This window comes from Bos taurus, chromosome Y (genome assembly GCF_002263795.3).
Source record: "Bos taurus isolate L1 Dominette 01449 registration number 42190680 breed Hereford chromosome Y, ARS-UCD2.0, whole genome shotgun sequence".
Lineage (NCBI taxonomy): Eukaryota > Metazoa > Chordata > Mammalia > Artiodactyla > Bovidae > Bos > Bos taurus.
This window is the reverse complement of record NC_082638.1, coordinates 6,563,585-6,577,714: the sequence shown is the minus strand read 5'-3', so window position 1 is coordinate 6,577,714 and position 14,130 is coordinate 6,563,585. Positions and strand designations below refer to the sequence as shown.

The window sequence follows — 14,130 nt, the reverse complement described above, 5'->3', positions numbered from 1 at the left end:
GACGGTGGGGGGACGGGGATGGGGACAGACTTTCAGTCTGGGAAGATGAACACGTGGTATGGATGGATAGTGACGTGTGTGTGTGTGTGTGTGTGTGTGTGTGTGCGCGCGCTCAGTCGTGTCTGACTCTTTGCGACCCCATGGACTGTAGCCCACCAGTCTCCTCTGTCCATGGGGATTCTCCAGGCAAGAATACTGGAGCAGGTTGCCATTGCCTTCTCCAGGGGATCTTCCCAACCCGAGGGATCAAACCTGGGTCTCCTGCACCACAGGTGGATTCTTTAGCATCCGAGCCACCAGGGAAGTGAAAGGGTCAAATAAGCAAGCTGTTCAGAGCCGTGGGCACTGGACTCTGAAGTCAGGATAACCAAGCGGGGACTTGCTGCAATGCCCCCCCTCCCCAATGCTGCTGCTGCCTGCATGGGAGTTTCTGGGGAGCCCCTGGGGTGGGGAACAAATCCGAGTCCCAGGACAAGCAGGCCTGGTAGAAGCAGAGGGCGCTGGAGCAGCCGGGGTGAGGCGAGGGGGGTCCCCCCACAATCTGGCATTCACAGCCACTCAGACGGTGCTTCTGCCAAGCGGGGGTGGGGAGGGGGGCAGACGGCAGACAGCACGTGGTGCAGGGCTGCTTTGCGGCGAGGGGAAGGCAGGGAACTGGGGAAGTGTTCTCTGCAGAAGGGCGATGAGTGGGGAAAGACACAAATAGAGCAAGGAGCTCCTGGATAAGCAACGGGTTCTGCTAATTTTTTCCTTTTTTATGACGCCCAGCTTGCACTTGCAGCGCTAGACTAAAAGGCCTTGAGAAGGCTGCAGAAGACGCAGCTGCAAGATTTTTTTTCTCTCCCGACAAAACCAACGGGTTTTTAACAAGATTCCCCAAACCATGTGACTGCTTGATGGGATGCACACAACTGAGCCCACGCTTTCAATGGGCTCTGACCCCTTGGCGCGCAGATGGAAAGTTCGAGATGATCTTTTCCCTTCTCAAGGCTGCAATGTCCACAGAGAGGGTGGAGGGCTTGACAAGCGTTGATATTTAAAGATGGGGGCCGCTGAGCAGGGGCAGGAAACGGAGATGTGAGTGTTGTGGCATCCTCCCGCCCTCCCCGAACCCAAGGAGAGCATGTTCACCTCCTCCTCCCTGCTGTCATCAGAGACAGCCAGCAATGATCCATTAACAACGAATAAGCAAAGGCCCCTGGGTACTGATCAGTTCCCCAGGCTGAGCAGAGAAACCGGGTAATTCCAAGCTTCCTATAGTTTCAGTTCAGTTCAAGCACTCAGTCGTGTCCGACTCGTTGCGACCCCACGGACCACAGCACTCCAGGCCTCCCTGTCTATTACCAACTCCTGGAGTCCACCCAAACCCATGTCCACTGAGTTGGTGATGCCATCCAACCATCTCATCCTCTGTCATCCCCTTCTCCTCTTAAATTGTAAGAAAATAAGAAGAAAATTAAAAGACGCTTCCTCCTTGGATGGAAGGCTATCACAAACCTAGACAGCATTTTCAAATGCAGAGACATCATTTTGCCATCAAACGTCCATACAATCAAAGCTATGGTTTTCTCAGTAATTATGTACAGATGTGAGAGAGTTGGACAATTAAGAAGGCTTAGTGCCAAAGAATGGATGCTTTTGAACTGTGGTGTTGCAGAACATTCTTGAGACTCCCTTGGACTGCAAGGAGATCCAACCAGTCCATCCTAAAGGAGATCAGTCCTGGGTATTCATTGAAAGGACTGATGCTGAAGCTGAAACTCCAATTCTCAGGCCACCTGATGCGAAGAACTGACTCACTGGAAAAGACCCTGATGTTGAGAAAGATTGAAGACAAGAAGAGAAGGGGGTGACAGAGGATGAGATGGCTGGATGGCACCACCGACTCGACGGACAGGAGTTTGTGCAAACTCCGGGAGTTGGTGAAGGACAGGGAGGCCTGGCATCCTGCCATTCCTTGGGGTCGCAGAGAGTAGGACAAGACTGAGCAAGTGAACGACAAAAGCAATGAGTAAGAAGAAACAGAAGCTGGGACTTCCCTGGGGGCGCCATGGGTGAGAATCTGCCTGCCAATTTGGGGAAGGTGGGATCCCTGATCCTCAGAGTCTGGAGCGACTAAGCCGGAGTGCCCTAATTACTAAGCCTGTACTTTGCAGGGCCTGGGAGCCGCAAGTACTGAACCCGAGTGCCGACACTGTGGATGCCTATGCAGAGCCTGAGGTCTGCAAGAGAAGAAACCCGAGCAAAGAACAGTGCCCCCCCAGTCACTACATCTAGAGAAAGCGTGCACGTAGGCTTCCGTCCCTCTCAAAGAGAGCCTGCACATAGCAACAGAGATCCGGCACAGCCAAAGAGAAAAAATAAATACAAAGAAACAAACAGAAGCGAGAAGAGAGGAAAATATAGCTAGCCCAGCTTTGGTTCGCAGGGGCCATGAGCACGCAGACGTTCTCCCCTCCCAATCCTCTGTGTTCACCCCACCCAGGCCATCTTCCCCCCAGCTACTTTCAGCTTCCCCAAGCCCTGGCCCCTGGAGGCTCTGCTGATTGGACATTACAGAAGCCCTCATCCTGCTGGCTCATGAGACGCCCCGTAAATCCACACCCGCAAGTGGCCAGCGGCTCCCACACTGGACAGCAAGGATACAGATACGCATCATCGTGGCGGAAAAAGCCCTGCTGGAGAATATTTGCTCAATGAGACCATCTTCGATGAATCCTTTTCAGTCTGCCCTGGTTTATGCGTCAAGCCTTTTGTTTTTCCTCTTTAATTATTTACTTGATGCACTGGGTCTTTACCAACTGAGCCACCAGAGAAGCCCATACACAGACCAGCAACAGTGGGTGGCTTTAAAAAAAAATTATTTACGTGGATGCAGCAGGTCTTTACCAACTGAGGCACCAGGAAAGCACACACACACACACACGCACGCACACACACACACACACACGCACACACACACAGATCGGTGGCTCAGGTGGTCAAGAATCCGCCTGCAATGCAGGAGACCCAGGTTCCATCCCTGGGTTGGTGAAAGATCCCCTGGAGAAGGGAATGGCCACTCTCTCCAGTATTCTGGCCTGGAGAATCCCATGGACAGAGGAGCCTGGTAGGCTTACAGTCCATGGGGACTCACACAGAGTCAAACACGACTTAGCGACTAAACCACCACCTGGGTCTTAGTTGCAGCATATGGGACCTGACTGTACAATTCAGGTCCCCTGCACTGGGAGGGTGGAATCTCTCACCACAGGACCACCAGGCAAGTCCCAATCCATTGATTTTTTAAAACCCAAGCAGTGAGCTCAGCCTGTTAAACAGAAAGTCTTATCTAGAGTAGATAAGACTACTTATCTACTCTAGATAAGACTTTCTGATTCCAAGTACGGGCCGGTGATTGCAGAGAAGGGCAGGCAGGAAGGAGAGACATCGCCAAGCTCTCTACACCAAGCTTACAGCCTCTCTTCTGAAGCAGTCTGAAAGCCTAATTCGTCTCCTGCATTAGCTTGCCCCAAAACGTCTGGCTTCCCTTGGGTCAGGACGCTTGGCTCTCTCACAAAACCAAGACCTTCATATTTGGTCATCCTTCGGTACAGTTTTTAAAGAGAAATCATTTTCGAATCCGTCGCTCTCAAAGTCTACACCCTCACCACCTTCCCATGTGTCTCACAAGAAATGTACCCACCTCTCCTTTTCCAAGGGAAAGAAATACAGCCCACATCCTGTATGTCAACTCCTGAACCTCTCACCTCCTGTTAAAAAAAAAAAAAAAGTACTAATTGCTCAGTTGTGTCCGACTCTTGCAACCCTGTGGACTGTAGCCCGCCAGGCTCCTCTGTCCACGGGATTCTCCAGGCAAGGACACTGGAGTGGGTTGCCATGCCCTTCTTCAGGGGAATCTTCACAACCAAGGGATCGAATCCACATCTCCTGCGTTGCACGTGGATTCCTTCTGGTCCTAGCAGCCAGGGAAGCCTCACCTCCTGTTAGCGTCCACCCAATCACCCGGTCTTCCCCCACACTAAAACCGCTCTCCGCACATTAGCTTCCTTCCCAAAGGCTTTGGTGTGTGCTTTGTCGAGCTCAGTCGTGTCCCGCTCTTTGCAACCCCATGGACTGTAGCCCGCTAGGCTACTCTCTGCCCATGGGGATTCTCCAGGCAATACTGGAGTGGGTTGCCGTTCCCTTCTGCAGGGAAATCTTTCCCCTACCCAGGGATTGAACCCAGGTCTCCAGCGTTGCAGGCAGACTCTTGACCTACTGAGCCACCAGGGAAGCCCAAAGGCTGTTGCACTTCTCTGCTGACCTTCAGGGCTGGACCTCCCAGAAGATGCACGCACCCAGCCACCTCCAGCCTCTCGCCCGTCACCCCGTTTCCAGTGACTGCTCCCCAATGCCGAAAACCACCCATGGCTTCTCACAGGGGGTTCCCAACCTCTAGGTGCTGAACCACCTCTGCAGGCCCGAGAGCCCCTGCTTCTCCGGCTGCTCCCTCCCATCTCTCTCGGCTCCCTGCGCTCCTGTGGACATGCTCCTTCACGGCTCTCCTCCCCAGACCTGCCCCACTGCATCGCTGCCTGCTCCCCCATCCCAGAGCTCCAGGGCACTTCACCCACTCTCCGCTGAGGCAATCGCCACATGGAAGCTTCAGGGCACCCGCGACAGCCTCTGCTACAGATGCAACGCAACCCCTCCACCACCTCACTGTCCAACTTAAGCACAGGGCCTCAGAGTCACACACTTGTTCATCTAGAACAGGAGACCCTTCTTAAAGGCTCTTCTGCTGCTGCTGCTAAGTCACTTCAGTCTGTGTGACCCCAGAGACGGCAGCCCACGAGGCCCCCCGTCCCTGGGATTCTCCAGACAAGAACACTAGAGTGGGTTGCCATTTCCTTCTCCAATGCATGAAAGTGAAGTCGCTGAGTCTTGTCCGACTCTTAGAGACCCCATGGACTGCAGCCCACCAGGCTCCTCTGTCCATGGGATTTTCCAGGCAAGAGTGCTGGAGTGGGGTGCCATTGCCTTCTCCAAAGGCTCTTCTACTTCACGCTTAAAACAGCTGAGCATCCCAGTCCGACCTGCTCCTGAGAGCACCGTGATCCGTCCCGTTCTGCACTCCTGCACACGTGTTCCAGCTCCTGGCACAGGAAGGGAAGGTGTGAACAGAGCATATTTAAAGGGACAAGAAATGGTAGGCAGGGGTGGGTCCAGGAAAAATAGAATAGCTGGCTCCACCAACCATCTCCCAAAGAACACCAAGGCCCCTGGGAGCCTCAGTTCCTACCCTGATACCTCCCAGGCCAAGGAGACCAAAGAGCCAGGTGCCCAGCTCTCCCTGAAGTTATTTGTAGATCTTGTCCGAGGAGCAGAGGAGAAAGCAGAGAAGTTTCCAGACTACGATTCTTCTAGCAGCTTTCAAAGTAGGTTAATAGTGAAAAAGATCTGGGCTGTGTGTGTGTGTGTGTGTCTGTGTCTGTCAATTGTTCAGGAGTGTCTGACTCTGTGACCCTGCGTACGACAGCCTGCCAGGCTCCTCTGTCCATGGGATTCTCCAGGCAAGAATACTGGAGTGGATCTTCCCGACCCAGGGATCGAACTGGCTTCTCCCGCAGTGCAGGCCGATTCTTTATCATCTGAGCCACCAGCGATACCCCCTGGCTCCGTCACTGTTGCTGTTAAAGCCTCAACTTGACCCCTTCTGCAACGTCCCTCTCCATGCCACTCCCAACCAGAAGAAGTGGATGCCTCCAGCACATGGCAATGAGGGCTTGAGAAATCTAGAAAGAAAACAGAAGAAATGGGAAGGAAAAAACAGAAGCCACCCAGGATACCACAGCTAATGGGACACCCTGGCTTCGTACCATGCCCATCAACACAAGACAGGTTTAAAAAGTAAAGTGGGCTCCAAATTACAGGTGTGATATCGTCCAAGGCTGCACTGGCTTCTCACTGAAAGTTCTTCTAGCGCGTTTGCATGCTAAGTTGGTTCAGTCAAGTCCAATTCTTTGCGACCCCATGGACTGTAGTCCACCAGGCTCCTCTGTCCGTGGGATTTTCCAGGCAAGAATATTGGAGTGGGTTGCCATTTCCTCCTCCAGGGGATCTTCCTGACCCAGGGCTAGAACCCGGGTCTCTCAAATCTCCTGGCTTGTGCAGGTGGGTTCTTTACCACTAGCTCCACCTGGAAAACTCCAGCCTTCAGGAAAAACAACCCAGAAAAACAACAGTGGGTAACGGACTTCCCTGGTGGTACAGTGGTTAAGAATTCCACCTTCCAATCCAAAAGGTAGAGGATCCACCCCGATCGGGGAGCTAAAATCCCACATTGCCTGGAGGCCAAAAAAACCAAAACAGAAAACAGAAGCAATATTGTATCGAAGTCAATGAAGACTTTAAAAAATTCGTCCATATCAAAAAAAAAAAAAAAAATGGGTAGAAAGGCAAGAAATGGGTCACTGCCATTAGTAGGTTAAGCCAAGCCTTCCACGGAAGGTGCTAGAATGTAGTCAGCACCCAGGAAGAAGACTGCATGCCAAATCCTAGCTGTTCCACCTCCCAGCAGTGGGCCCTGCCTTTCAATTGCGTTCTGAGTACCAATGGTACTGGGCTGTCCCCCAAGACCTACAGCGAGCAGAACATCTTCCTCCGAGGAGAGGAGCTTCAGTTCAGTTCAGTCGCTCAGTTGTGTCTGACTCTCTGCGACCCCATGGACTGTAGCACACCAGGCCTCCCTGTCCATCACCAACTCCCGGAGTTTGCTCAAACTCATATCCATCGCATCGGTGACGCCACCCAACCATCTCATCCTCTGGAGATGGGAGCTTAGCAGTGGTCTTTATCCACCAGCAACTCTGAGACGGGGATGAAGAGAAAGTAGGAGATTCTCTTTCTCTCCCAAAGAGAGACGAACAAAGGTCTCTTTAGGGGGAGTTTCTATTTGTTTGGCGGTGCCTGGTCTTAGCTGTTAAGCATGCAGGGTCTTTAGCCGCAGCATGCGTAATCTAGCTCCCTGGGCAGGAATCGAACCTGGGCCCGCCCTGCATTGGGAGGGCAGTCTTAGCCACTGGACACCAGAGAAGTTCTGACAAAGGTCTCTTCTTGATGACCCAACTTCCTCTCTTCTCCCACCGAGAGGGTAATGGGCTGGAAAGCCACGGGTCACCAAATGGAGGAAACAGGCTGCAAAGTGTCAGACAATTTTTTCTCTCTCTCCTAATCCACAGGAGGAAACACAGCACAGGTGTCAGACTTTTATTTTCCCCTTGCTCTACACAAAATTTAAAGGTTTCTTTTAAAACTCTGCATTGCCATGACACCCAGTTCCACCTGAACCTCACTTTTCTCACACCTTGAGCTCACCAATGCGTTTTTCTTAAGAAAATGTTTTCCTGAAGCTACGTTAATGAAGTCTGTATTTACCCTAGACTCTGTGTTCAAGTCATTCGCCTAAGCCTCAGAACCCATAATGGCTCAACAAACCAATGTTTTACTCATGGAAATGCCTCCTAAAGCGATGTTAATGAAACCATGCATTTGCTCGGAAACCTGCCTTTCTTCAATCGTTTTTATGGCCCTGGATGACTCGCCTGGTGCCAATGTTATCTCAGAATGCATGTTGTGCGTGAGAGGCCTGGTGCCAGTCTCTGAATTTTGAGACATTTCCTTCCTCTAATTTAGCAGCTTGCTAACTTCTTGCTAAAAACCAGCAGGGTGCGGGAGGGGGGCACTCTTTCTGCCCACTTCTGGTGTCTATGTCAGAAGCTTTCTCCATCTCTTTTATACTTTACTAAAACTTTATTACAACAAGCTCTGAGCCATGAAGCCTTGTCACAGGCCCCAGAACGAATTCCTGTCCTTCGGAGGCCCAAGAATCGCGGCATCGTTCACGGCTCCTAGCGACAACCTTTCACCACAAAGCTCAGGGACACCCTGTACCCCTCTTTTTATGCACCGGCCCTGATCTGCTCTGATGAAGCCAGCACCCCATCCACTGCAACCCTGCCATATACATGGCTGACACAGCTGAATGTGGGCTTCCCTGGTGGCTCACAAAGCGAGGAATCTGCCTGCAATATGAGAAACCCGGGTTCCATCCCTGGGCCGGGAAGATCCCCTGGAGGAGGGCATGGCAACCCACTGCAGTATTCTTGCCTGGAAAATTCCACGGCCAGAGGAGCCTGGAGAGGCTACAGTCCACGAGATCACAAAGAGTCTGACAGGAGTGAGCGACTTTACACACACATGTGCACATACACCCAGTTTAATGCACTCTACCTTTCCTGGGACCATCTCGTCTTAACTGGGACACAGTTTCATGTCAAACACGTGACTCTCTAATTGTGGAATACCAGGTTCCCAAGTTTCTCACCTGGTAAAGAATCTGCCTGCAATGCGTGAGACGTGGGTTCGACCCCTGGGTAGGGAAGATCCCCTGGAAGAGGTCATGGTAACCCACTCCAGCATTCTTGCCTGGAGAATCCCCATGGACAGAGGAGCCTGGCAGGCTACAAGTCCACCGGGTGGCAAAGAGTCGGACAGGCAGGGATCCCACCATTTCAGATCCCCTTTCAGGCTGGTTCTGAAAGGGCCAGAGAGTCAACACAGGAGGATTCCAGGGGCCCGAGGGAAACTCTCCCTTTGGAGGGAGAAGGCAACCAACCCCAGACGCTATCTGAACGAGCAGGGATGGCTGGGTTCCAGCAAAACTAGGAATTTCGTATCATTTTCATGTGTCACGGAATAGGAGGCTTTTTCCAGCCGTTTAAAAATACAAAACCATTCTGAGCTCGCAGGCTGTACCAAAACAGGTGGCAGGCCAAGTCTGGCCTCTGCCTTCAAGGAAGCCTGTCTCACGCTGCGGCTCAAGAGACGGTTTTTGGAACCGGACACCGTCCAATTTTTCCAGGGCTCCCACGCACCCAGCCCAGGCCTCCAGCTTCCCGGCCCGTGACCCCACCCCGAGTCCCGAGGTCCCTGTGGAATCCTGAGAGCAATCAGTGCCATGAACTCGGGCTGAATAAACCTCAGGCGGCTGAGAACCAGAACGCTGCCCTGCAGAGAGCATGGACCCTGAAGTCCCCATTCTGTCTTGGCGACGTGGCACATCACTACCCCCAGTTTGGTTGCCCCGCTTGCCAAACAAGGAAGAGCCTTTCCACGGATGTGGATGCCTCGTGCAGGCTCAGGGAGGACAGACATTCCCGCCTGCGGATAGCGGGCACCCAAAAAAACCACATGTCCATCACCGATGACGTTTATCCTTCCCTCCCCACCTCGGCCACACCACTAACTCCAGCCCCAAAGTCCAGGTTCAGGTGCCAAGCTGGGGACGTGACCCTGGCCACTGAGAACGCACTGGGTACCCGGGAATGAGGCTGGAGTCCACACAGCAGAGGTCAGAGGCGGGACAGGCTGCTCGGGTTGCAACACGCAGGAAGTCACACCAAGAAGTCCTCTGCCTGCAGATGAAACACGCAAAGGAGCGCTGGTTCCACTGGGGCAAAAGGTGGGGTGGTCCCTCCTCCCCGCAGCCTTGAGCCACTTCCTCACTCAGCAATTACAATCCCCAGCCTGCCTCTTCTGCCGTTCCACACTGCTGTGTTGAGTGCACAGCTGCTTACAAGGAAGACATGTGACTTATATGCTGCAACAAAATAGCAAAGGGTAACTCTTCAGGGACCTCCCTGGCTCCCCAGCAGTGGACACTGCAATCTCCATGCAGGGGGCCTGGGTTTGATCCCTGCTCAGGAAACAAGATCCCGCAAGCTCTACCAACCCCCCAAGGAGAGCTCCAACCAACACCCCAATCAGGGAAAAAAAAAAACCAGACAGCTGTTTAGACAATGGTAGTACTCTTGCCTGGAAAATCCCATGGACGGAGGAGCCTGGTAGGCTGCATGCAGTCCATGGGGTCGCTAGGAGTCAGACACGACTAAGCAACTTCACTTTCACTTTTCACTTTCATGCACTGAAGGAAATGGCAAGCCACTCCAGTGTTCTTGCCTGGAGAATCCCAGGGACGGGGGAGCCTGGTGGGCTGCCGTCTATGGGGTCGCACTGAGTCGGACACGACTGAAGCAACTTAGCAGCAGCAGCAGACAACATTTCTTAGGAGACGAAGTGCTAATGGTTTTTTAAACCTGACGGGGAATTTTTTTTTTTTCTTGTTTCTTTTTTTTTTTTTGATGGGTTGGAAACTGTGCCCGTCTCACTAGTTGTTTGGCCTGAGGTTCCAGTGGTGGAGTTCTCGGGCAGTTGACTGGAGCTGGGTCTTGGTGTTGAGATGGAGACCTCACTCTGATTACTATTCCTTAGGGCCTGGGGAGTGTGTTATTTCAGCATTTCAGACTCAGGGGCTCAGGACCGATCCCTGGCCCATGAACCATGATCCCACAAGCAGTGGGATTTCGGAGGGAATACAAAGAAAAAAAAAAGATTAAAAAAAAAGAGAGATGAAAAACAAATAAAAATAACCAGAACAAAGAATAAAAAATAACAACCCCTGGTAGTCCCTGGGGCTGTCTTGTCTGCCCTCTACCCAAGTTCAGTTCAGTTCAGTTCAGTCGCTCGGTCGTATCTGACTCTTTGCGACCCCATGAATTGCAAGGCCCCCCACCAATGCCTGCTAAGTTCCTGGGGAGACACAAACTCCATGTCTTCCCTCACTCCCATCTCAGCTCCGTCGCCCCCGATGGTTAATTTCAGTCATTCCCTGATTAGCTTAAGCACGGAGCCAACTGTACAAAGCTTGTGGCAAAAATTGCTGAGTGTTAGGAAAATGAAATGACCACCTGGATGTGCTTTTTTTTTTAAAACAGAGCTCTGCTTATGAATGGAGAAATAGTTCACATGACTTCGAAGGATAAACTTGTAATCATTTCCAAGCGAGATTCACCGGAGAGCAAACCATAGAACTGGGGGTCACACACACAAGCACACATGTGTGTCAAGCACTTCTCCTCCACGGCAGAGAAAGGACCCACCCTGAATCTTCATCGGAAGGACTGATGCTGAAGCTGAAACTCCAATCCTCCGGCCACCTGATTCGAAGAACCGACTCACCGGAAAAGACCCTGATGCTGGGAAAGACGGAAGGCGGGAGGAGAAGGGGGCGACAGAGGATGAGATGGTTGGATGGCATCACCAACTCGATAGACGTGAGTTTGAGTAAGCTCCGGGAGTTGGTGAAGGACAGGGAAGCCTGGCATGCTGCGGTCCATGGGGTCACAAAGAGTCGGACACGACTACACGGAACTGAGCTGATATCAATTTCACGAAAGGTGATGAGGGTGACTTGAGGTACCCGTTTTCAGAATTTTTCCTACCCCTCAACATTCAGAAGGACGCTTTCCAAGTCTGCCCCTTTGACGTCTCCATCTTCATCTCTGTGTTGGAAGTGTGGGAAGCTTTGTCTTCCCTCCCAGATGTGTATCTTGTTGTAAATGAAAGCAGCATGCCACGCTCCCTCCCCTCCCTAATCTCACGCTTTCTCTTGCTTGGCTGTCTGTTTGCTGGAAGACAGGAGTCAAAGGCGGCTGAGAAAAGGGAAAATGTACACACAGAGAAGATACCGCCCCACTTCCTCTGATAGCAGCCACTGTCTGCCCACTCACTGTGGACGCCCAGTTCCTAACTGAGGCTGGAGCGGAGATAACAGACCGGGACGTGTTTTCCGGAGCCGCAATCTCCGAATCTGCTCTCCCCAAACACGAAGTCACACCCTGTCCTCACAGGTGGGGGGGCGGGGGGTGCCTCTGACCACCACACGTGATCACGGGACGGATGTTCAGGGCACAAAGTATGAAAGCGGTCCTGAATCTGTTTTAAAACAGCTCCTGTTGTTGAGTTGCTAAGTCGTGTCTGACTCTGGTCCCCGTGACTCTCCAGCGTCACAAAGGAGACCTAAGTACTTTCTGCCAAATGCACGATGAACGATCCCCCTACATAATGTGGCTGTCGTTCAGCCGCTCAGTCACATCCACCTCTTCGCGACCCCATGGACTGCAGCATGCCAGGCTTCCCTGTCCATCACCCAACTCCCAGGGCTTGCTCAGACTCACATCCATGAGTCAGTGATGTCCTCTGACCGTCTCATCCTCTGCCACTCCCTTCTCCCTTTGCCTTCAATCTTTCCCAGCATCAGGGTCTTTTCCAAAATAGTGTTACTGAGATAGAAAGCACATACCAAGACAATTCACTCAGTGGAAGGTATGCAAGTGAAGAGCTTGCAGTAAATTCAGACTCGTTCAACAGCCAGCAGCTCAATCAAGAGAGCATTTCCAGGAACCCCAGTAGCAGTCCTCAACCCCATCCCTCGGCACTCACGAGCTGCAACACCCAGCTCCCCAGTCCCAGGCAACAGTCATCTCATCATCTCCTTTCTGCCCACCAGGCCCTTTCTGGTTCAGCCTGCAAGCCTCTGTACGAATCTGACAGCCTCCCCTGTGTTAGTGACCTTCCTGACCAATTTCCCAGTTTTATGATCACGTCTCAGGGGCTCAAGCCACAGCAGCAGCTCCTGCAAGTGCACCAGACACTCACACGCACTGGGGGCGGGGGGGCTTCTCGATGCCAGAGCGACAGCTACTGTCCTGAGCGAGCCCCTGATTGGCTCGTCTGGGCTGCTCCCCCGGGCGTTGGGCGCACACAGGGTGGCTCTTGAGATAAGAGATGCTGTCCCACTCCTGCGACCCCACAGAGAGCCACGCATCTCACGGCTGTCTTGTGACTATCACTGACCAAGCCAAGAGGAGTGGGGGGCGGAGGGGGAGAAAACCATTCTACCACATTCCATGGGGTGGGAGAGGCATGTCCATTTTATGTATCAGTTTATTAATAGCATCTCCACTGTCCCAGCCAGACGCGTGGTACACCATCACCCAAAAGGAAGACAGGGAAGAAATTCCAAAGAGGGATCCTGATGGCGTGGAATAATAGCAAACCATCACCAAACGGGAACAGAAGAGGCTGTTCCATCCATTTACTGAAGAAGGGCCGTGGCAACTCATTAAGGACATGAAGCCAGACTCTGTGATTTCGGGTTTCAATAGACAAGTTGGGGGCGGCGCGGGCGGTTTCTCTTCCACACTGTGTTCACCCATGCCCCTGCCAGACCTGGGAACTAGCTTGTATTATCTGAGCATTGAAAACCAAAGGAGCACACCCCTGATGGGAGCTCAGGCACTGCACACATCTGGATTTTTAACCACTCAAAGCGACCCGTGCCTTCCGGGGTGGGCTGCCACCTGTCCCATCCACTTTGGCCGCCAAGGAAAGTCAAGGGAATCTTTTAACGGGTGCCTGTTTAAAAGCCCTAACTCATTCCATCCCCTTTTGTTCCATTTATCCTCCACCCAAGGATTGCGAGACGAGATATTACGAATGTTTACCTTTAAAAACATGTAACTCACCAATGAGTGCAAGCAGAAACCGGTGCACTCCCAGCAGGGACCGTGGACAAAGTGACTACGTTACGCCATGCCGATTTCCTGCTTTGGCTGTTGGTCTGAAGTTATGTAACAAGGGCACCATTGGAGGAGGCGGTACACAGGACCTCTCGGCACTATTTCTGGAACTTGCTGTGGTTTATAACCAACCAAAGTAACTCATCTTAAATGAAAATTCTCTAAATAATTTCTTTTTTAATCTAGTAGCCTCTCTTACTGATGCTCTGAGGAACTAAAAACTGGGGGCTAACCAAAGGGTGCAAACAAGCCCTCAGAAGGTCTTTCAAGTCCATACAAACTCACTGCCACAGACACAGGCAGTGAACCAGGAGGGAAAAAAAAAAGATCTCTTCCTGTAACTAGGAAGAAAAAAAAGTTCTCCTATTGCATGAAAATGTAATATCCTGCAAGTACTTATCAACAATCTGAAAATGAAATTAAGAAGACATCATTCACAAAAGCATCAAAAAGAATACAGCCAAAACTCCTGAACAGAAAGCGCAAAAAAGTGTCATCTTTACAGCTCCACCCCCCACTGAGACTGGCTTTCCACAGTCCTGAGTCGTGCTCACGGTCAGGGTCTGCAGGAGTTAACGGAGGCCTTCCATCAGCATCGAAAGCTTCGCCGGTGAGGCCAGGACCGCATCCAGTTGTTTGAGTGCATGATATTAAAAATGAGCGATCA

The 14,130-nt window shown here is 51.9% G+C and overlaps 1 protein-coding gene across 7 annotated transcripts in view; it reads right to left on the bottom strand.

Moving 5' to 3' along the window:
• Positions 1-14,130, bottom strand: part of TBL1X (transducin beta like 1 X-linked) — a 245,297-nt gene that overhangs the window by 204,754 nt on the left and 26,413 nt on the right. The window contains exon 2 of one of the 7 annotated variants that reach the window (XM_024987975.2): positions 3,686-3,752. The exons of the other annotated variants lie outside the window; for them this stretch is intronic. The gene's annotated coding sequence lies outside the window, so the exon portion shown is untranslated. The remainder of the gene's footprint in view (positions 1-3,685; positions 3,753-14,130) is intronic. 7 annotated transcript variants of the gene reach the window in all.